The following is a 25,872-nucleotide window of genomic DNA, read 5'->3' as shown; positions in this document are numbered from 1 at the left end:
ATAGACTAGCCATTACTATGGGCAGCCAATGTAAGAACAACCTTGATGATCACCATCTATGTGGTTGTTGAAGGTATTTTTGTAGGGGTTAGTAAGAGATGGTGCAAGTTCTTGTTAGTATGGCATATTTTGTCGGAGGGCAATAGTAGTGTGTGAGTTCTTATCAAGGCAATAGTAGTAGCATGAGTTCTTAGTGGGAGTTTAGCCTATAATCCTAAATATGTTACACAAGGGTTTGATTCTCCATCGGATGCTTTAGTCAAGCAATGTCACAAAGGTGTAGGTAAATAAGTATATATGTAGATACAAGTGAGTTATTCTCAGAGCATACATGGATGTTGACACATTAATTCATCAATCCCCTCTCTTGGGCCTATTCTATAGGCTTAGATAATATTGAGGTATACAAACTACCTAGGAATGTCATGTTATAGTTGAAGGGGAGAGAGAGAGAGAGAGAGAGAGAGAGAGAGGTCTAATTATTGACTCCCCTCCCCTCACATTTTTCTCCACCCATTCCCTTCCACGGCCCCTTCTACCTCACACACACCCCTTCCCCCCAAAAAAAGCATGTCTCTAAATTTTTTTAAATAACATGCTTATCAAGGTGTGACTTCTAAGTTATGCAATATGTTGAATGTTTGACTGATTAGACTATAAAACAAGTGAAATACTTTTGAAGTATGATATTAGATTTTGAGATAGTTTTATATAAGAATTTTAAAAAGTATGTAATTAAAAAATTAGCCTTTCATAATCATCTACATCTTTGTTTGATTACTAGAACTTGCCCTACATTCTTCCCATCTTTTTGACCTTTAAGTATGAAATATTCATCATGACCCAAAGAAGTGATGGCAACTCATTTACAACATTTTATCCCTATTTTATTTTTGCTTAGCCCCTTTTTATAGTCCAACATCCCATAGACTAAAAGGTCCATGTGTGTTTGCATTAAGGAAAATTCGATGACATTTTTTATCCCTATAAGAGAGTTTTACAAAAATATTCCCTCAAATTAAAATGGGGGCATTGTAAAATGTAACGGTAATATTTCCTATGTAAAAGGGAATCTTTAATATAATTTCATCGTCCCACTTCCAAAAACCTAACAACCCATATATCAATTGAAAGATCTTAAAAAGTATGTTCTAAAAATTTAATCTTCAATATATTTGAAATTTATTTGTAAAAAATTTACCATGTCCCCCATTTTTTGATAGAATGTTTTGGTCACACTCCCTTAAAAGGCCAAAAAATAGTCTCGAATTTTCCCTAATAGTTTGTGTAATCTAGCACCACTTTATAATACCCTCTTTTGGTGGGATCTTATCTTATAATCCTATTTTGGTTATGTTACCCTTTGAGAAATGAGATATTGATTTTGTAGAACCAATGTACCCTTAATTTACTATGTATAAGCAATACATTGTTATAGCAATGGACTACTTTACAAAGTAGTCTAAAGCTCGAGGAACTGTGAAGGATAATGCTAAGGAGACATCTAGTTTTATTATGGATCAAATTATTTACCATTTTGGTCCACCGAAGGAGATTATGTTTGATCGAGGGACACATTTCTTGAAGAAGGTTATAGTAGCCTTGACAGAAGCTTTGAATATTAAGCATAATACAACTACCCCATATAATCCTCAAGCCAATGGCCAAGTTGAGAGTACAAATAAATAGTTGGTGGGAATATTATCCAAGATAGTATCAAAAAGTAAGCGCTATTGGGGTAATAAATTATGTGGCAATGTGGGCTTACAACATGACATTCAAGAGAGCTAAAAGCCACACCCCATTCAAGCTACTGTATGGGGAAGAGTGTGTTTTGCCATTGGAACAAGAGCTACCCACTATACATTTTGGTCTCAATTATTCATTAGGAGAGGTAGAAGCGTTACAGGAATGATATACTTCTCTTGCACATCTTGATGAGATTTTGTTGTAGACTTTACTACATCAACAAGTAGGAAAGAAGAGAATGAAAGCCCTTCATGACCTTTGGGCTAAGAAGTATAAATTTGTGAAGGGTCAATTGGTGTTGTAATATGATGCTCATCATGAGTTATTCCCAGGTAAATTAGAACCCAAGTGGATGGAACATACAAGATTTTACATTCAGGAAAGAATGGCTATAAAACCCTTTTAGCAAATTTACAGGGGGTAGAGTTTAATACTAAAGTTAACTTTAATAAGCTGAAGCCTTACTACGTGTAAAGGTTGATGTTGAGCTTCGTGCTTGTGCAAGTCCTTCTTAATTTAGCTTTAACTTGCAGTAGGTACCAAGACAATCGGATGGGACGAATCACTCCCTATATCTTGAGCATATGTATCTAAAGCAATTTTACCACCAAGGTCGAGTGATCTCATGGAGTAAAGGTTATCAGGTTCTTGAGTGGCAAGATGGAACTATGATGTGGGAGATTAAGGTCTATTGTCATCATTGTTAATGAATTTTGACTAGTATTCTTATCAAGTTTAGTGAAGAACAAGGGATTTCACCTATTGTGCATCCTCTCTCTTGACTTGATTTTGATTATCATAAGTATGAGTGAGCTGATTAGTATGGCATAGCCTAACACTGACAACTGGGTCTGTAATTTATATTTTGACGGAGCTTCTAGGGGGCCCACCAAACATGTGAGTGTTGATGTAGTCATTACAGATCCTAATTATTCAAATGCGAGTATACATGCATTCACTATAAATGTGAGTTAATTTACTATGATGGTTTACGGGATGCAATTGACCTATATGGAATTTATATGTGCCTCGGCAATTTATGAGGCATTTGCGAAAGATCAAACCTAATACTTGACTTAATTTCCGCAATAACCTGTAGATGCTTAATCTATTATTAATAACTCATGGTTATTAAACCCTTCTCAGCTATCTTTCAAAATATGCAAGCTACTTGATGCGAGGTATGACTATTTCCTAATGATACCCATGCTTAAATATTTGATTTCAATTTCTAGACACGGGCCATTTCGGAGTTGGAAGTAACCTTCACTTCTCTCAAGAGACTCCTTGGTACCAGAGTCCCTATGCTTTGTCTTGGCTTTTCCGATCTCTTGTCCCCTTTAAAGGCAATCAATGGGGTGGTTACGGGCGCAATGGGAAAGAGAGGGTACTCGAGTCTTTGCCCACGAGAGGAGTTGTCCTTGCTCTCTCTCTCTCTCTCTCTCTCTCTCTCTCTCTCTCTCTCTCTCTCTCTCTCTCTCTCTCTCTCTCTCTCTCTCTCTCTCTCTCTCTCTCTCTCTCTCTCTCTCTCTCTCTCTCTCTCTCTCTCTCTCTCTCTCTCTCTCTCTCTCTAGATTCTCCTTCCCTCTCTTTCCTTCTCTTTTCCTCTCCTCCACAACCTCTCCCTCTCCTTCTCTCCTTCTCAAATTGGCAGCAAGGGAAGAATAATAATAATGATTCTGCTTCCTAAAAGGAAAAGGGGGGGGGGGATTAAGGGGAAAAGGTGACAATAGTAAGGGAAAAAGAAGAGGGTTTTCTCCTTTCGTTGAAGGAGGGGGGATTTATAAGGGTGAGGTGGGTAAAAAGGGGGGGGGGGGGGGGGGGGGGGGGATGCTATGATAGGGGGTCCTTAACTACACAGGACCCCCAGTTTTTTTGCTGCCATGCGGCCTATTGAGAGAAGGAAGGGATATTGGGGGGGAAGGGGGGTGGGGAGGTGGCACATGTGTGCCCCTCCCCCCATTGTAATCGTCGTTTCCTTCACCTATCTCCTTGTCAACTTCACTACAACTTGGCAATTCCCGTCATCCTCTTCTCCTACTCGACTACATGTTCAGCTCCCTCCCTCCCTTCTTTACCTTTTCCGTCTCCTCCTTACTCTCGTCAACTTGGAGTTTTAGCCCCCCCTCCCTCATCAATGTGTAGGTGAACTCCCCCTCCCTCCACCAACCAGATGGTGTTGACAGAGGGAGAGGCGACGAAAGAAATTTTATTTATTATTATTTTTTAAATAAAAAGGGGGGGCAAAGTTATTTCGACGGCAAACTATTACAAGCTCTTTGAGCCAGTCCATGTTGGAGTAATTGGTTAGCGACTCGCTCTAGATTTCTATTAGATTATGTTGGGCCTATCCCTTGAGGATCTTCATGCCTTGGTTTTGTTAGGGATTAGGGTGAGAGTTGTTCTTCTGCTTTATTGAGTATAGTTTTGTGGCAGCTTGATACTTTCTATGGTTGTTGTTTGTACAAATTAGTTCGTGGGATTTGACGGGTTGAGTCACCCTATCCTACGGTTGCCAATGAGAGCGGATTTAAAAGCTCATTATTGAATCGGAAAAGAGATGGGGAGGCTGTAAAAGACCAAATTTTCATGCAAAATGAAACGATTGGATCAATGAGCTAGAGTTTTTCTATATGGACTTCGATGCCAAGAACCTAGCACAAGTCTCGGTTCGTCGATCAAAGTCCGTTTGACTCCCCATTTAAACCCTGCAAGCTTTCGTATTATGAACCACCTATGTGACCTCGAAGTCAAAAAGGGCATGAGGTGGCCAAGTTTATAGATTTCACGAAGCCATCCAGCCACTCCAAACGGATCTCAAATCCAAGCTTGTTTGCCCCTCTAAAAGCGGAAAAACCACTTCAATAAAAGTGTGACTCAAAAATGTGAACCAGTTTTTTAAGAAAACTAAAGCTTAAGCTCAATGAGACTTATGATATGAAAAACCACCATTTCAAGAAACTTGGGTTGGGGGAGCATTGTTTTTTTTGTGTCCCCAAATTCTCAAATTTTTATCATTTTTTGAGAGAGCACCATCACAGAAACCATGTTGGTAGCAAGCTTCACCAATTCTTCACCCTCCATTACTTTAGAAATAATCGTAAATGACGCATTGAGTAAAAAGATCTAATTTCAATCTTTCTCACTCCTCTCTCCTCCTTGTGGTTTGTTCTCATGGATCAATGTAAAAGAGGGGATAGGCTGGCTCGATGTTTTTGGTCAAACGATGATGCGAGAGTGGAAAGAGACGTGAGTCGAAGTTGACGAATCATCAGCGGCTGTGAAAAAGCATTAGTGGGCCTCTACATTGAAAAGCGCGCATCATAATGAGAGATTTTATGAAAAAAATATAGATTTTATCTTTTTATGATCAATTGTTGTTTGAAATAGTTAGTAATGCTTGTATTTGATTCCCAATCCTCTACTTGATCAATGATGTTGAAAGAATCATAAAAAATCAATGATATCATAATTTTATCCAAAACATGCAAAACCTAAGACTAGGCGATTTAAGAAAAAATATGTGATTTTTGGGTTTTTGGTATATATTTGCCATTTCTATTAAATGAAATATGCTAAGAAAATTATTTTCCATAAGAGTAATCAGTCTAAACTTGAAAAGTAATAATTATTTTTAATTTTATATAAATAAATAGACAAAATTGAAAATTTTATATTTTTAGCATCATAAAAATAAGAAAAAAAAATATTCATGTTTGTGGACATATGGTAGAGGTGAAGCATGAGATTTAGCCTCAATTCAGCCCTTTCTCTTTGTTAGAGTGATTTTTTATCACTTTCAATAAAGAAAAATACATAAAAATCGTTCTTTACAACCATCAACATATACAAAATTTTAAACGATAGGAAGTAAACTACGCTAAATTTTGATGTTCCATGATGCATATCATATAGAGTTTGGTATTTTTTAAAACTTAAAGGGACTAGTAGCAGAAGAAAGCTTGGTACTAGCTCTAAGTAATGAAGCACTATCGTAGTAGAAAGGAAATCATAAAAAGAATTGTCTTTCCACTTTCACATTACTGACTTTTAATGAATATTTGTTTGAGAATGATGGTCATATTCACACTTGCATTGATGCACCACATGGTATCATATCCTAGATGCATAGCACCTGTTTGTATGAGTGATGTGTTGAGTTATCGAGCTCCACTCGTGATATGCCAGGGTGACCGTTGTGCATTTATGTCACCGACTTGTCAGCAGATGCGGTTGATACACCGCTCATGAATAATAGCTAGATGACAGCTATCCTTATCTACTCTAGTTTGTGGCTCAGTTAGTATGCCACCTTAGTTAGTTGAGTTTGGTTTGAGACCCATATATAGGGTTCTTCTATTTCTATGTACTAGAGTTCTTTTGGCTTACACAACTAAGAAGAGGAAAACTGTTTTTCAGCCTCCACCTACATGTGTATTCCCCCATTGTGCAAGCAAGAAAACTACAAGTGAGACTCCTTCCTTCTCTCCCACAATCTTGACATGGTATCAGAGCCTTGTTCGTGGTAAGGAGCTCAAGAAAGCAAGCCAAGTTCGTGGTGTTCTGGTAAGAGGACCAGTGTTGCTTTCATTCTTCTGTTTTGGGAGCAAGTCTCTGCAGGTAGCACAGCCGGAAAGTGTAAGAGTGCATTGTCTCATGTTGAGACGCCCTTCGCGGTGAAGCAAGAGGGCAGTATATGCTGTGGGAAAGGGCTTTAGGCCTGGGTGACCCTATTTTTTTAATTTGAGGCCATTTCGGGGCCTGTTTTGGAGGCGAAAGTTTTCTGCACGCACTCAGGAAAAGGCCTAGTTTTATGCTGTGCGACCATTGTTCTACAGGTCGGTGAAAAGGAGTTACAGAATCATCCTTGTTGCCTGTTGATGCAAAATCGTCACTAGGAAGTGACTGTGTGGTCAAATACCACTTTCGTCAATTTTGCAAATTTGCCCTTGTGAGGCTAAAGCTGTGTTCTTTGCAGTGACATAATTTTTTGCAGTGTTCTGTAATGGCGTCTGATTCTCTTTCACAGATTGTCACTAAAAAGCTTGACAAGAACAACTTCCAAGCATGGAAGTTTAGAATGACGAATTTCCTTATGGGAAAAGGATATTGGGAATTTGTTGCAGGAAATGAAGAAGAACCAGTTCTTCCTGATGTTCCCAATCAACAGCAAATGCAGGCATTTAAAGCATGGCATGAGAGAGCCAGGAAAGTTATGTATTGGCTGTCTATCAGCATTTCAGACTCTATGATTGTGCATATTTAAGATGTAAGTACTCCAAAGGAGGCATGGGATACTTTGTCAAAAATGTATAGCACAAATACGCAAGCCACGAAAATGCAGCTCAAGCAAGAGTTGCATAATGTGCAAAGAGAAAATATGAGCATCAATGACTACCACATGAAGGTGAAGAAGATTGCAAATGCACTTGCTTCCATTGGGTCGCCAATGGAAGATGATGATTTAGTTTCTGTGACCTTGAATGGTCTAGTAAAGGATTATGCACAGTTCCGAACATCCATTTCCATCCGTGAAAGATTTCCTGATTTTGAGGAGTTGATTGCTCTTCTAATTTTTGAAGAGCAGAGAAATGGTGGTGCATCTTCTTCAGGAGGAACTTCAAAAGAAGTTGTCTTCTACTCAAATGCTGGAAGAGGTAGAGGCAGAGGTAGAGGAGGCCGATTTGGAGGCCATGGTAGAAATCGGAATATGCAGTAAACTCAAGAAAACCAGTCCTATGGAGGAGGACGTGGTAACTCTAGAGGCAAGGGGAGCCAAAGAGGTCGTGGTGGATGGCAAAGAGGCCAAAATGCAAACAGCAATGTTGAATGCTACTACTGTGGTAAAATGGGTCATATGGCTAAGGACTGCTATAAAAAGCAGAATGACATCATGAATGGAAAATTGCAACAAGGGAATTATGCATCTTCTAGTAGACAGGGTGATGACAGAAATGAGCATTTGTTTATGGTGCAGCACATGACCAATTCTGTGACAAGTGCAGAAGAAAGTAACGATGTGTGGTATGTTGACTCAGGTGCATCAAACCACATGACAAGTCATATAGAATGGATGCAGGATGCAAGGAAAATGGAAAAATCAGGATTTGTGGAGACTGGTGATGATACTGCACATCCTATTGTGCAGATTGGAAATATTCCTTTGTCTATGCAGGATGGGAAAAAGAAATACATGTCGGATGTATTTCATGTTCTGAATATCACCAAGAACCTAGTTTCTGTTGGTCAAATGGTTGAGCAGGGCTTACAGGTCAGATTTAATTCCCATGGATGCTTTGTTGAGGATATGAAAAATAAAGGTCACTTGATAGCAAAAGGAAAGAAGAAGGGCAAAATGTTTACATTGGATGCAAACATGCCTGAATTGAGTGCAGCAATGTTTGCACATGGGACCGGTGTAGTTGCAGATATTGATATCTGGCATAAATGCATTGGTCATGTTAATGTACAGCGACTTAAATCAATGCAGGCCCAAAATATTGTTGCAGGATTGCCAAAATTCAAGGTTGCAGAAATGCATAAGGTATGTGAAGCCTGTCAGTTTGGAAAACAGGCAAGGAAACCATTTCCTAGACATGTTCAAGAGAGTAATAAGCCATTCAAATTAATCCACTCTGATGTGTGGACTACTAAAGCTGCATCTCTTGGAGGCTGTCATTATTTTGTCACTTTTATTGATGACTATAGCAGAAAAGTTTGGGTGTATTTTATGAAAAAGAAAAGTGAAGTTTTTGGGCATTTCAAAACTCTTAAAGCTATGGTTGAAAAAGAAACAAGCCTGCAAATAAAATGCCTAAGGTCATATGGAGGGGGAGAGTACCTCTCAAATGAGTTTGCAAGGTTCTTGCAGGAGCATGGCATAAAGTAGCAATATTCATGTAGTCATACCCCACAACAAAATGGAATTGCAGAAAGAAAAAACAGGCATATTAGAGAGGTATCTCGTGTCATGCTCAATGAAAAAGACTTGCCACAAATTTTTACTGGGTTGAAGTAGTTGCTACAACAGTCTACATGATGAACAGGACTCCCACTACAGCAATACATGGGATGACTCAGAGGAGAGGTATACTGGTAGGAAACCAGATATTTCTCATTTGAAGATTTTTGGTTGCATTGCCTATGTTCATGTGCCAGATGAGTTGAGATCCAAGTTGGATCCAAAAGCTAAGTGCATCTTTATTGGTTACTCTCAGAAAGGGTATAGATGTTATAACCCTTCTACTCGTAAGTTTACAGTGAGCAAAGATGTTGTTTTTTATGAGATGGGTAGCTAGTATAAACCAGTAAATGTGATTGATGATGTAGATGCACAAAATGGTAATGCTGCACAGAATTCACAGCAACAGTCACAAAATATTAGTGGACCTGGAGCATCCTCTAGCAGTGGCTCACATTCTTTTCCATGGACAGGCAGATTGAGATCAGGAGAATCTTCTCAAAGCAATACAGATAGTGGTATTCAGGTATCACAAAAAGGAAAAGATAAGGTAGATCAGCCCATGTTTGATGTGAATGCAGGTCACTCTTATGTGGATGGTGAATCCAGTGGCTCAGAACAGAGCATTGATGATGAGTTGGGTATACCTTCTATTGTTACACCTGGAGTAAGGAAGACCAAGGATGTTTTGAGAGCACCTGGGAGTGAACCTACTTTGTGTAGGTCTACTAGAGCTAGGTATCCTGTGGATAGGCTGAAATATGATGGATTTACAGCCATTTACTATGCCTATATGGTCAAAGTGATACAGGAACCAGAACCCACTTCTTTTGAGCAAGCCATGGGAAAATAAAAATGGGAGAAAGCCATGGATGAAGAAATGGATACCTTGGAAGCAAATGCTACATGGGAATTGGTACCTTTGCCCAAAGGTAAGAATGCAATTGGCTGTAAGTGGGTTTATAAGGTGAAGCAAAATGCAGATGGTTCTGTGAATAGATACAAGGCAAGATTAGTAGTCAAGGGATATGCACAAACATATGGCATTGATTATGAAGAAACATTCAGTTCGGTTGCAAGGATCGCAACCGTAAGAGCAGTCATTGCTATGGCTGCATCAAAAGAATGGTCTTTACATCAGATGGATGTAAAGAATGCCTTCTTGCATGGTGATTTGCAAGAAGAGGTCTATATGGAGCAACCACCAGGTTATGTGCATGATGTTCATCCTAAGTTTGTTTGCAGGTTGAAGAAAGCCTTGTATGGCTTGAAGCAAGCACCTAGAGCATGGTCTGACAAGATAGGATAGTATCTTGTCACTATTGGCTTTCAGATTTCCAAGGCATATTTTTCACTTTATGTGAGAAAAACAAAGAAAGGTATTATGCTACTTGTCATTTATGTTGATGATTTGATTATGACAGGTGACAGTGATGAAGATATCCTTCATGTGAAAATGCTATTGAAGCAGAAGTTTGAGATGAAGGATTTGGGAGAGCTGTGTTATTTCTTGGGCATTGAGGTGATTAGATCACCAAGTGGGATACGGCTCTTGCAAAGGCAGTATGGATTGGACATGCTGTCCAAATATGGGATGACAGGTTGTAAGCCTATTTCAGTTCCTTTGGAGCAGAATGTGAAGCTGAGCGCAAATGCAGGTGAGCTTCTCGAAGACCCTACTATGTACAGACGCATAGTAGGAAGTTTGATTTATATGACTATTACCAGGCCAGATTTGAGCTATGCCGTTGGATTGGTAAGTCAGTTTATGTAGGCTCCAAGGAAACCGCATTTGGATGCGGCTAGACGCATACTCATGTATGTGAAGTCCACATTGCAGTATGGACTACTTTATGAGACTGGGGTTCAGATACAGTTGCATGGATACACTGATGCTGATTGGGCTGGTAGTATTTCTAATAGACGATCTACCAGTGGGTATGTATTCTCTTTTGGGAGTGCTGCAGTCACTTGAAGCAGCAAGAAACAGCCTATAGTTGCCTTGTCGAGCACAGAGGCTGAGTACAAGGGTGCAGCAATGGCTGCATGTGAGGTAGCTTGGTTGCATAAGCTACTTTATGATATGCATCAGCCTACAGATGGGCCAGTTGTCATTTATTGTGACAACATGAGTAGTATACACTTGGCAAATAACCCAGTCTATCATGCTAGAACAAAGTACATTGAGGTGCATTATCACTATGTGCGGGAGAGGGTTTTACTAGGTCTTATTGATCTAGTTTATGTCAGCACAGAGGATTAGGTAGCTGACATATTCACGAAGGCATTGGGTGCAGAGAAGCTGCACAAGTTTAGAGACCTGCTTGGTGTGCAAGAATTGGGATTGAGCTCGAGGGAGAGTGTTGAGATATCGAGCTCCACTCGTGATATGCCAGGGTGACCATTGTGCATTTATGTCACTGACTTGTCAGTTGCAGTTGATACACCGCCCATGAATAATAGCTAGATGACAGCTATCCTTATCTACTCTAGTTCGTGGCTCAATTAGTATGCCACCTTAGTTAGTTGAGTTTGGTTTGAGACCCATATATAGGGTTCTTCTATTTCTATGTACTAGAGTTCTTTTGGCTTACACAACTAAGAAGAGGAAAACTGTTTTTCAGCCTCCACCTGTGTGTGTATTCCCCCATTGTGCAAGCAAGAAAGCTACAAGTGAGACTCCTTCCTTCTCTCCCACAATCTTGACATGATGACCCGGCGTTGGGAGTGTGAGGTATCCCAAGCTATAGGACTAGATATTCGATCCCTTCGAAGAAATTTTGGTGAGCTATATCTACCATCTCCCAGATCATTTATTTAAAAGAGTGGACTTTGTTTCGAATGTGTTTATGTTCACAGCACATCTTGGGCCTAATCCCCGAGGTGTAGGAGAGTCGTAATGGAGTCAGGGTGATCAACTATTTTAGGTCTCGACATACAACTATCGTAGGTTAGGTAGGCGGGTTATACCACCACTTCTGATGATTTCTTTTATAAATCATTTAGTCAACTTGTGTTGGAGCAGTTGGTCGGTAACTAGCTCTATATCTCTTTGTAAGATTATGCTTAAGTCTATTCCTTATGGAATTCATGCCTTGATCTTTGTCAAGGGATAGGGTGAGAGTTGTGGTTTCTGTTATGTTATGTATTTTATACAGAGGTATGTCTAGGTGCCAAAACTAAAGTAACATATAAAGTATGTGTGGTAAAAATGAAGAGGCACTAGAGTATTGTAAGTGAAAGCGGGTGACTTGGAATGCATTGGAAGTGTTTGTCTGTTAATTGAAGCTCGTTAAATGGTCCATTTAAAGAGGTGCAAGTTTCACATTACAAAGCACCTACTTGATCCAAAAGCCAAATATAGCATCCAAGAAGTTAAGTTAGTAGAAACTAATGCTAAGAACATGACTATCTTTTTATATCTCAAATTTGAGTTTGTTTGGGCCTCTGATTTTAGCTAAACCACATGTTGGCAGTACACATGCAAAGTAGATGACTGATTATTTGCTAATTGAGCTTAACAAAGCTTAAAAACTCTAAAATTCAATGATTTGGGAGAGGGGTGCATTTTTCAACACACCCCCTCAATCCTAAAAAATTGGTGTTATATAGTTGTTTCAATCAAGAGATGAAATCTTAGCCATGGATTCCTCAAATTATTTGCCTTAACTTACCGTAGAAATCACTAAGAATAATGAATTCTATCAAAAGTTCAATTTTTAGTATTTCTCTCTTCTCTTTCTCTTTTGCCATAATTATTCTTAGATAGACTGAGAGCATGAGGGGAAATGAGTGTTGGAACATAGTAAAATGTGGGAAATGGAGTGGACCATGAAGGTGGCTATTAGCAACTGTGTAGAGTGTCATGGTGTCAGAGAAAATTTGATTCTATTTTTATTTTCATAATGAAATTGGGATGCAAATGGGGTGAAATTTTATATGCAAGTAATATGTATTATATTCAAGTGCTACAATTACTAAATTTTAGAGTTTATGGTTATTATAATATAGAAAATAATTATTTAAGACACATTAAACTCACAAAATAAAGGGGTTTTATAGTATATTTCATGGTAGCTTGTGGTCTCAAAGAAAATGTCATTCTATTTTTATTTTCATAATGAGATTAGGATGCCTATGGAGTAAAATTTGATATGAAACTGATATGCGTTATATTCAAGTATTGGAATTACAAAATTTTAGAATTTATGGTTATTATAATATAAAAATCAATTATTTAAGGAACATAAAACTCATAAAAGTAAAATCTATGATGATAATTGATAAATTTGATGAAAGTAATGATGCATATGGGATAAAATAATGCATGCTGGTTACCATGACTATGTCTCTTTGTTTTATGATAAGAAATTACAAAATTATTAGTAATTATGACCATAATAATTACAAAATAATGAAAAAATAAAAAAATTTAATTTTTGAGCTTTGACAAGGAAAGATAAGTAAAGATTTAAAAATGTGTAGTGAGAAGTAAGATACAGGTTTAGTCTTAGTTTACACGCTTAAAAATAAACACATATAAGACACATACATAAAATGAATGATGAAATTTTACATCTTTACAATGAAGAACCAAATGTTTATGTATCATAGTAAGGCATTTAGGGTTTTAGTAAATACTTAAAGGAGTGGAAGCACAGGTTAGCATAGTTCCATCTCTTCAACGTTGCACTATGTTAGTAACATAAAAAGAATTGTTTTGCATGTCACGTGGCTATTTTGTTAGTTCGAATTGTTTCAGCACTATGTGACACAACATGTGGCATATGCATATAAGCATGGTATCACAATGAATGTCATGGATGTATAGCAATTGTTTACAAATCCATTGATCTACGTGGAGTAAAAGAGGATCCCTAGCTCTAGATTAGAGCATCTATTTTTTGCGAGAAAATTATGTGAGGTTATAGGACCCATAGCAATCAACAAAGGGATTCCCTTTATGTATGTGATTCAAGGTGAGATAGTCGCCTATGTATGGGAAACTCCTTTTCTTGGAGTTAGGAGGGGTAGTTTGTTGGACTACTATCCAAAATTGTATAAACAAATGCAACAGCTAGCAGAATTATTCATAGGACCGAAATACTCCTGGTCGTAAGACCATGTGGGATCATTTGGTGTGTTTAGGAGCCCAGGTCTAAAGCCGCTATTGCTTGTGTCAAGCCCGTTTTAGGTTGCATCAATATGACATACAACCTGGTATAGATATAAAAATGCAAGCTTATATACACACAGAAAATTTCATATAAAATCAATGAGTCTACTTTCTTACTCCATAGTCTTACATAGGAGAGAGTGTATGTGTGTGAGTGTGAGATTGAGAGAGTGAGTGAATGGTGAGGGACCAGCAAAGTGAAACCTATAGTCTCCTCTCTAGTACTCTCTCATGCCCATTGTGCTTTTGCCTACTATGTGATGAGATTCATAGAGGGTTGAGGGCCAATGGACTATTCACTTGGATTGTGGACCTAGGGTTTGCAACCTTCTTGGTAGGAGACACATGACTCTGCACTTGATACAATGGTTTGTTTCAATTCCTATGTGAGTATCTATGTCAAAGCTAGTCTACAATGTGTGCATCAAAGCTCTTGAAAGAAATAGACTATGCCCAGCAATCTTGACGTGTTGAGCATGTCGCACAACATTTTGGTTCCATTTCTTGGACAAGGGCATGTAGACCAGAGATTGCTAGTATGGATATTACCACAAAATAGGAGGCTTCCTAGTAATAAAAACTCCAAAATGTGTATAACTTTAGGAGATGTGAGATTTGACCCATGTTGCCCCCATGTGGCACCATGGTCTAAGATGGTTGAAAGTGGATCCTTGTGAGCCTAGAACTCTTCCATGGAACAATCTGGTGACTCCAACTACCAAGTTACCCAAGTGCAAGTTAGACAAACGCATTATGTGTGCTATGAGGGATCCGCAGCATGGGAGGAATATCAAGGTGTGATGGCCTGTGACGTGACACAATGCGACATGTACATGTTATAATGCAATGGCATCTTCTTGGCATATCTTGCAAGTTGGCTTCTACGCGTGCTCAAAACACAATGAAGTATTGCATGCCACCGTGGACCATGTTACTTGTGTGGGTTTTCATATCATGGACCTGTGGGACTAGGCAGCCATCATGACACTTGGTGGGTGGACATTGAGGAGGGATGTTCAATATGCTCAATGCCCCACCCTCGTAGGGTGCCACCAATGATCCATGGTGCTCAAAGTTGTAAGGACCCCATTATGAGAAGAAACCATGTGTGAGTATAAACATTGGGTGGATCTTGACTTGTATGCTAGATGAGGTCTATGAAATCGGATGAGATCTATCAGACCATATGAAAAAAAGCTGATCTTTCTTGATCTAGCCTTTGGTTTAGATAGATTAATTATGCCGGTAGAAACTCAAGGCACAATGCATTGAGTTGTGGGGTCCCCAGGTTCAACAATACGGAAAATATTTTCTAGAATATTCCATGGCCAACACTGACTAGGGAAGGTTCGTAATATGGTTGAACTTGCCAACCACACTATCTTCCATGGCTATAAAAGAAAGACCCCTCTAAATCCATCATCAATCTATCTTTTAGCCAATGAGAGTTATTTTAATACCCTAACCTCTTCACCTATCATCTTTTTGGATCGCCATCTAAGCTTCACAGTGGAAGTGTATGCATGGATAGAGCCATCTTTGTATCAGTTCATTTGAAATTAATGTAGTCTATATGCTTCTCATATTTGATATGTGTTCTCTACTCCCTACTCAAATTCTATCTGCTATGCAGTGTAATTTCTACGAAATGAAGTAATTTGATGAGGTCTTCTTTTCATCCAACATTTTCTCTATGAGGTACTCGTAGATGTTAGAATCAACAGTTTTAATGGGGATTCTTGCACAAAGGAGGTTTGAGAGTAGCTTGACAAAAGACAAGAACCTCTATTTCCATCATGCAAAGTAGTAGTCCTTGACTCCACCATTTCATGCATTATGTGCCTCCCTTGAATCACAAGCATGAGATCGTGTTACTTACACTGTCATGGGCCTATCGTGTTCTATATTTATGTCCCCTACACATCATCCATTAACAAATCTCAGACTTTAGAATCTAAATGCTTTTGCACAACTTACAAAGGTGAAGGGAGAAATAAGTACATAAAATGTTATTCTTTGCAAATTGACTGACAAAGTGTGCATGCAGCAATATCACTTTTGAAATCATGGACCAGGGCTAGTTTGAGGGCATGGCAAGCTTGCACAATGGTTTTCTAATGCCTCATAGGGTTGAAGCACATTGGTGAGAGATAGAGATCCTCGAGTTGAGAAATAAATTTCTTTTTGGCCTACCTTTGCCATAGCGTTCACTTTGGGGGACGTTTTTTCCTCATGACATATATAGGAATTCTTTTAATGAAAGGTTATGTTTCTCTTTCAAAATGATCATTTGAACTATTCCTAGTGCTAGGGTGAATACCTCATCAACCTATCAAACCTTTTATTACAGGCTCCTATTTCCCCATATTGTGTGCCACAATGTCAATAAGGTTTGCATACCTTTGAATCTTTGCAAAATACTCTAACCTTAGTACACTTGATAACTTTACTCAATCAATCATCATACATGAGAATATCTTGAATATATTTGAATCTTCATTGTGTTCCTCGTGCAAAACATATCCACATACTTCACTAGGTTTGTTATGAACTCAATCAAAAGTACATTTTTCTTGTGAATAGTATCAAAATTTTGTTCTTTTGTTAAAAGACAAAGGCAAATGACCACTCATTTTTAATGACCTCTTTTAAAAGGAGCCAAAAATGATTACAAATTGATAGCACTACAAAAATTATATATGAGGAGAGTAAGAAGCCTCGTAGAAGCTTCTAGAAATTAAAATCCCAATATGAAGCACTATACTAAGATGTGAAGAAACATTTTGCAAACTACTAAAAAAAAATTTTATACAATTTTGAAAGACTAGTAAGACTAAATTAACATAAAGGGTTTTTAAGCTTTAAAACTAACCACTTTATATAAAGATGACATCTATGAGTAAGAGGCTTTCAAATATCCCTTGAACTAGGATGCATCAGATTTAGTGGTAGTGAACCCATGAAGTACTATCTATGAATGTATAATTTGTTGACAAATTATTAACTAGTGAGGTCCGAACAAAATCCCTTTCACACCTAACCATCAATGGTTACTCTATCAATATAAGGCTAGCATCATTACTTAAAAACTTTGGCAATCCAGCACCCCTTCAAATGATTCCCAATCAGTTCCTATGTGAGACTTTTTGAAATATGTGAGGATGGTGTAGTCACATCCCAACCTTGTAGCCTTAGAAAAATCAATTATCATGTCCAAGATAGGAGTATCTTGGATATGATCTTTCTATGCATGATGTATGATATACGAAAAAAGGAGCCTAAGTTAGCATGTTTAGGAATCTACTTTGTGCCTTATAGGAAATTGAAAAGGATGTGATGTGCCACCACTAATTCAAATCTTGTTGATTTTCTCTACTAGTAGAGGTGACATCATCTCCTCCTAGAACATGAAAAAAAAGAGTTTGCTGACCAATCTCCCCTTGGGTACCTTTTCCCCTAAATCTTGAAAACCTAACAATAACTCCTATTCAAAGAAGAGTGTAAAGAACAACTGGCCTATCGGTCAAGTTACCATACGTAGAATGGGTGAAATGAGGTACATGGGACTTATAAAAGTTTCCATTTTTTTGGCCCTAAACCTTCTCTTTGCATGATACCACTCCCATAATGTGTTGCAAATGGTTATGAACTCATTATTTAGGCTCGTTCAATTTCTATGACTCTATCTTCTTACAATACCATTTTTTGGTAGGCCCTTGTGATTATATCACCTTTTTAAAAAACCAATACATTGCCTTTTCTTCAGTGTTATTCAAAAATTCAACATCGGGTAAGGTTGCTTGCCAGACTTAAAATTTGTATTTTCTTTCTAATTTTTCTTGGACTCTCATTGGTTAAGAGAAATAATGAGACATGTATTCCTATTTAGGCAACTTTGTGGTTCATATTCTCAATGTGTAGATGATTTTGTTGACTTCTACCCCATGGTTTAAGTGATACTGTTATAATCTACAAATTACCCTATCTCGATGTTACCATGGAAAAAAAAAATCTAGTCATCCTTATGTCTAGATGTATATCACTAATTACTTTGCTAGCAAAACAAGGTTGCAATGACTTACAATACAATATGAGGAGCACATGTTTATTCACAAGTGTCCCATCTCTACTAGGTGGTGAGGTGCAATATGCCAATGTATAGGTATTTTCACAAGTGTCAATTTACAATATTTTTGATATGTAAAACCCCTTATTTTTTGTGATGCATGGAAAGAAAAAAATAGTAAAAGTTTGATATTCTTGGGTAGCTAAACTCACCATGACAAACTTCTCTTAAATTCCTTTCTTCTTGCTAACTTTAATTAGTCCAATTTGTTAATTGATTGGGACATAATGAGTCTAATGACTTCAATGTTCTTAATGTAAGTAATTTGTAAGAATAATAACCATATGCATGTTGAAAGGGAAAGGTTTTTGTTTGCACTTACCCTTTCTCACCTAAGAAAATGTAAAACCTTTAATTAAATGTGTGAGAATTTGAGCTTCATGCCTCAAAAAGGATTCTCAATTTAATTATGTTTTTCATAGAATTTCCTTCCAAAATCAAGAGGTTTGAGGACCTTCTAATGTTTCTATTTGTACTTATGCATGATTATATCTATCAAACATAAGAGAAGATTATTCATTTTAAGGCTAGGAATTATCTGACTACACTAATTATGGAACAAGCTAGAACCTTACATGAATAAGACAATGGGCGAGTCTTGCAAGTATAGTGAGCATGTGAGTTTACTTCTCATTTACTTGCTTTAGTCGACTTGATATACATATTTATCACATACATGTATGTATGTGTGCATGTACGTGCATATGCAACTAAATGTTACAACTTTTTGGGATTTTATGATATATTTGTTGGTTTTCTTTCCTAAAGTATATGCATAATCTCATTACCTTTGTATATAATCACTCTTAGCAATATCCTTGTATAAAATAAAAAATTCAAGCTACTCATATGGCTAGTTAAGACTTCAAATATATTTTCTCTTATAAAATAGGCAATTTGATGAGGTCTTCTTGAACTTGCCAATTCTCTCTATTGAATGATTGACTTGTTTTGTGTTGGAGCTATATATCGCTCACCCTATCTAGACTAGGTCTCACCTATATATATGTAGGTTGTGATCAATATGAAGTAGTCTTTGGGAGTGTATATAGTGTGTCTCTTCTCTCCCTCTTGCATCTCTATATATCTTCTCTCTCTACATTTCAACATGGTATCAGAGCTATCATGATAGACTACAACCACTTCCTTGAAGAATATAATCAAGCAGTATATCTATGTAGTATCTCTTCAATTATTGATTCATGTCCTTTTCATGCTTCAATTTGATGTATTGTGTATGTTATGAGCATCTTATGTTATGGATTTTAAGCATAGAAGAAATTCACTCGATCATCATCGACCATCATTTAGATTGCAAATATGTTGAATTGTAGATATGCCTTTCTTGGACCCTAAAAGTTTTTATCAGGGAAACTCTTAAGGAAATGCCTTTCTCAAGAAACTCTTAAGGTCATGTCCTAGGACTCACAAGCTTTCTTCCTATCAAATCCCTGCTCAATTTGGAGTTCTATGTCAAAAGTTATGTCAGTTCGAGTAAACAGAACTTGAAATAGAAAAACAAATAGGATCATAGCTTCTCGTGCAAACTTGTATGACACAGGTTTCATCACGATTACTCACTCTTGTGTTTCTACATTTCTACCAAAATTAGCTAGATCATCATCTATTCTTGGCCAAAAAGAAAAGTGATAACGTTTTGAGTATTGTTCATATTTCTCATCTATGTTGGACAAATTTCTTCTCTCACACGTTTTCTCTATTTTGGGTTGCTTTATTCTTACCCACGTTTCATCCATCTTGGGTCTCTTTATTTGAAGTATGTTTTTTGAACTAAATGTCTTTCCTTACAACATAGCTTCTACGTACGATTTGTTATGCTGGACTTGTATCTCGTCATTTCGTATATGGTGTGTAGATTTTGTGATCTTATATTGTATGTATTCTCTCAGACACCTATGTCCAATTTGATAATCATCAACGGATTTCCTTTTGGAAAATGTTCAATTCCTCACTTTCAAGGACAAGGATTCCTTGGGTGGAAAGTAAAGATGTTGCTAGTTCTTGAAGGTGATAACTTGCATGATATTGTTCTTGGTAATTATGAATGTCTGCCTCAACCAATTGATCGCAATCATGATTGTACCATTCTAAGTGAAGGACCTATCCTTGAAGAGTGGCAAACTCTTTAGAATGAGTGGGTCTAATGTGACAAAGCAGCTCATCGGTATATTCTTTCTACTCTTCAAGAATCACTTATGCTTGATGTATGTAATCATTCAACTTGACAAGCTATATGGGATTATTTGAGAGCAAATTTTGAGAAGAAATCTATTAGGAAAATACTTTATATTCATAGTCAACTCCCTCAGTAACAATACAACATTGGAACTTCTATGACAATACATATCAAAACCTTCAAGAACATTATTAATTAGTTTGCTATTGCTAGTGATGCTATTCCACGAAAGTAATTGGTAACACACCTTCTTGATATACTGTAAAAGATCCTGATTATGATAATATTGTTACCATATTATCTAACAAAGATGGGATCAATTTTGATCAAGCATGTATATCTTTGATTGAATATTCACAATGACATGAACAATGCCACACAAATAAAGAAACAGTTATGATCTCACAAGAGGTCACACAATCAAAACAAATCGACCAAGCTTTACTTGCTCGAAGGTGTCCCTTTCCACGCTCAACATGTAGGAGTCATTGTGGTGGTAACTTCTCTCCTCTCAAGTTTCCTAACAAACATTGTTCTTATTGCAATAGAGGTGGTCACACTAGAGATGATTGCTCAACAAAACAAAATGAGGAAGAACTTAGCATTACAAATAAACAACCACATTTATCCAGATATTATTCTCCTTGTGACTAGTGCAAAAAGAGTGATCATCCAACCCATCTATGTTTCAAGAGGATTTTTGATTCAGATTGTAATAGAGCATATGCTACTACACAGGACAACACTACTAAAGCAGCAAATTGTGTGAGTTATTCTATCTCTCCGAAAAGGATACTTCATGTTTGTATTTATATGTTGGTGCTATGGGAAACATGACATATTAGTCCCAATGGTTACATAATTATCATTCTATTCCTATCAAGAAATTGGTTTATCTTGTTGATGACACAACTTGCCAAGTCAAAGGTATAGGTGATTTATATATTGGTACTCTTTCTTCAAAAAGAATTTTGTGTGGAGTTTTACATGTCCTAGATCTACAAAGGAATCTTCTTTCAGTTTGCAAGACTTGTGGATCTTGTTCTCTTTGTCAGTTTTGACCATACCAAGTGTTGCATTGAGAAAGATACCCAAACCATAGCTATCGCTCCTTGAAATAGTAATATTTTTGAGTTATCTTTAAATGAAGATGTTGCAAATGTTGTTACAAATCCTAGCAATCTTAACAGCAAAATATGGCATCATCGCTTTGTTCACTCTGATTTTTCAAACCTTGTTGATCTCTATCGTCATGACCTTGTTCAATGGATGGAATTCAAAGCTCGTCCTCATATGGGTATTTGTGAATATTGTGAACTTGGAAAGCATTTTTGCAAACCCTTTTTCATTTCAACCACAACTCATTCTAGAGATTTGCTTGATCTTATTACACTAATATTTATGGACCTTTTCCCGCATTAAAATCTCAATAACGGTATTTCATGACTTTTATTGATGATTTCTCAAGATACACCATAATTTTTCTCTTGTGTAACAAATCAAAAGCTTTATTATCTTTTAAGGAAGCTACAAAACTTCATACTAGTCATTGCATCAAGAAACTTTGTAGTGATAATGGTGGAGAATACAATTCAAATAATTTTGATGATTATTGTAATAATTTGGGTATCCATCATGAATATACGATTTCCTACTCTCCTCAACAGAATGATATTAATGAATGTAATAATAGGATTATTTTCAATGCCATGCAATGTATGCTCATTCATTCTAGCTTATCTCGATGTTTTTGTGCTGAAGCAATCTTAATAGTAGTATTTGTGCAAAATCATCTTCCTACAACTGCTCCTTCAAGTATAATACCGATTACTACTTGGACACGTGAAACTCCTTCTGTTCATATTTTTTAACTTTTGGATGTATTGTTTACATTCATGTACCCAAAGAAACTCAAAGAAAACTTGATCCTCCTAGTTTGAAAGTTATTTTCATTGGATATTCAACTTTCTCTAAGGTATACAACTTTTATGATCTATCTTCCAAGAAGATAATCATAAGTTGTGTTGCTATTTTCAATGAACAACTTATGGACATCACATGGTCTCAAGAGGATGATGGGCAGATGTGATCACTAGAGAACATTGATGATACAAAGTCATTACTCAATTCTTTTCCTTTTCTATATGATGATGAACCTCCTTCACGGGATAATATTGACTCTTCAAATCAGGATTCACAACCTACACCTATTATTGCTGATGGTGACCTTAGCATTGATATTTTATGTTGATCTTCCAATTGATAATGAGCATGGTACATTTCATGTTTATGATGCTCATATTCTTGAGAATGCTCTCAATATTTGTAAAGACCTTGTCTCTTATAGTGATTCCATGTCATCTCCACAAAAGGAACAATGGTAGGAGGCCATAGAAGCTGAGTATGAATCTCTTCTCTCTAAAGGTACATAGGTTCTAGTTGAGTTACCACCTGGACGTACTACTATTAAATGGAAGTGGGTTTATAAGACTAAAAAAAAGCAAATGGAGCATTTGAAAAATTCAAAGCAAGGCTAATTTCCAAAGGTTTCTCACAAATTGTAGGAATTGATTATCAAGAAACTTTCTTACTTGTTGTTCATATTTTAGGGCTTGTTAGTTTTTTGCTATTGAATTTGATTTGGAGGTTCACCAATGGATGTAATAACCACTTTTCTTACTGTTGATTTAAAGGAAGAGATATATATGGAGCAACCAGAGGGATTTGTAGTCAAACATAAGGAAAATCTTGCTGGTAGAGTTCATCGGGCATTGTATGGCCTCAAACAATCTTTATGAGCTTGGTATCAAAAGGTTGATCTTTTCCTTGCAAAACAAGGTTTTATATCTTGTTCTTTAGATCCTAACTTATATGTCAAGAGGTGCAGTGATAGTTTTATTATTCTTGCTCTATATGTGGATGATACCGTACTTATTTTTAACAATCTCAACTTCCTTCAACAAGTACAAAAGGTTTTATCTTCTATGTTTGACATGGTCGATCTTGGAGATATACACACATGTCTTGATATTAAGATTCAAAGATATCGAGACAAGTGTGTTTTATTATTGCATCAAACAAAGCTCATTGAAGATATTATTCAAAAGTTTGGTTTGGGCTCTGCTCAATCCTACTAGTACTCCTTGTCTTGTGAGCTCTACCAAAAACTCTCACTTTCTACAAAATGATGGGCAATTAGCATTACATCAATCTTATGCTAATCTTGTTATATGTCTTCAATTTGTTGGCTTAAATTATCACCTCAATATTCTTTTGTTGCAAATTTTCTTAGACAACATCTTATTTCTCCATGCCTTAAACATTGGACTGCACCTAAATGAGTTTTGAAGTATTTGAAAGGTACTAAAGATTTTGGGTTGGTTTACCGACGCCAATAAAACTCTAATTCTCTACATTCACTTCAACTTTTGGGTTATATAAATACAAATTGGGAAACCTCTCACTTATCTATGTGTTCTACAAGTGAAATTTGTTTATTTATCAATGGTTTTTTATTTCTTAGACTATCAAGAAAGAACGTTGTATTGTTATTTCCACTATAGAGGCTGAATATGTAGCCACACCTTTAGCAGCTCAAGAGTTATTATGGATTTGACAAGTTCTATCAGATATTGGCCATCCTCCTCTCTCCAGCACACCACTTTGATGTGATAACCAAAGTTCTATTAGTCTTGCTAAAGACTATGTTCAACATAACAAGTCTAAACATATTGCAGTGCATTATCATTATGCTTTATATGAAGTAAAGAAAGACACAATCATAATTGAACAATGTCCAAGTGATCAGATGATTATAGATATATTCACCAAAGGACTTAGTGAAGCACGCTTCACTCTATTGTGCTCAAAACTTGGAGTTATCTCAACTTCAGTCTTTGGGAATTAATCTACTATGACGTTGTAGTGCCATTGTGCATACTCCTTGTAGCACCACACACTTCACATATGCACATACAACCTAGACCTCTTGGTCATCTTTGTATATACATATTGAGTTTCACTTCACATGCATTGATTCACTTTACATGCCAAAGTTTATGCATTTGTATATAGGAGCTCAAGTTTTTCCCTTGAGCTCCCCAATAGTTTTTTCATCCGTACTAGAGACCTATGTTTGAGTGGGGGTGTTGGAGCTATATATCGCTCACCCTATCTAGACGAGGTCTCACCTATATATATGTAGATTGTGATAAATTTGAAGTAGTCTTTGGGAGTGTCTATGGTGTGTCTTCTCTCTCCCTCTTGCATCTCTACATTTCAACATCTTGGGGTTTTTACAAAGTTAAGGGCATTTGGTAATGCTTGAGGGGTAGGCTTATTTACCCGTTTTGGTATCAACCAAGAAATTTTTGGAGATAAGGAAAAATTGAAGGATGAGGAAACCAAGATCTAGAATATTATAAGAGACCCAATTCATAGGGCAATATGGAAAACAAGAAGTGAGGTGCCTTTTTTATAGGAGAAGAGTTGGATATGGCTTGCCAATAAATCCTATTGAAGCTATGGTATAGTAATTATGCATCTTGATGAAGAATTTGAAAGGGGTCCACTCTTTCAAATTTACTATCAAGCTTCTAGCTAATAATGTGTAAAATTGTGACTCCTTTGGGATTTTGTCTATTTTTTTATCCCTTAAAGGGAACTGTATATATTTATGATTGAACATAATCTCATATAATAATACCTTTTTAAAAGACTTAACATCAATCTAATAGACTAGCCATTACTATGGGAAGCAAATATAAGAACAACCTTGATGATTAGCTGAAGGTACTTTTGTAGGGGGTAGTAAGAGATAGTGCAAGTTCTTGTTAGTATGGCACATCTTGTTGGGGGCAATACTAGTGTGTGAATTCTTATCAAGGAAATAGTAATAGCATAAGTTCTTAGTGGGAGTTTAACCTATAATCCTAACTATGTTACACAAGGGAGTGATTCTCCATCGGATGCTTTAGTCAAGCAATGTCAAAAAGGTGTAGGTAAATAAGTATATATGTAGATACAAGTGAGTTGTTCTCCAAGCATACATGGATGTTGACACGTTAATTCATCTATCCCCTCTCTTGGGCCTATTCTATAGGGCTACATTATATTGAGGCATAGAAACTACCTAGGAATGGTATGTTATAGTTGAAGGAGAGAGAGAGAGAGAGAGAGAGAGAGGTCTAATTATTGACTTTTCTCCCCTCACATTTTTCTCCACACCCCCTTTTTCTTCTCACACACCTCTTCCCCCCAAAAAATGTGTGCCTCTAAATTTTTTTAAATAACATGCTTATCAAGGTGTGACTTCTAAGTTATGCAATATGTTGAATGTTTGACTGATCAGACTATAAAACAAGTGAAATATTTGTGAAGTATGATATTAGATTTTGAGATAGTTTTATATAAGAATTTTAAAAAGTATGTAATTAAAAAATGAGCCTCCCATAATCATCTCCATCTTTGTTTGATTACTAGAGCTTACCCTACATTCTTCCCATCTTTTTGACCTTTAAGTATGAAATATTCATCATGACCCAAAGAAGTGATGGCAACATCTCATTTACAACATTTTATCCCTATTTTATTCTTGCTTAGCCCCTTTTTATAGTCCAACATCCCATAGACTAAAAGGTCCATGTGTGTTTGCATTAGGGAAA

Source organism: Lygodium microphyllum, chromosome 27 (genome assembly GCF_053477565.2).
Source record: "Lygodium microphyllum isolate KBCC chromosome 27, Lygodium_microphyllum_v1.1.10, whole genome shotgun sequence".
Classification (NCBI taxonomy): Eukaryota; Viridiplantae; Streptophyta; class Polypodiopsida; order Schizaeales; family Lygodiaceae; genus Lygodium; species Lygodium microphyllum.
This window is presented reverse-complemented; position numbering follows the sequence as displayed.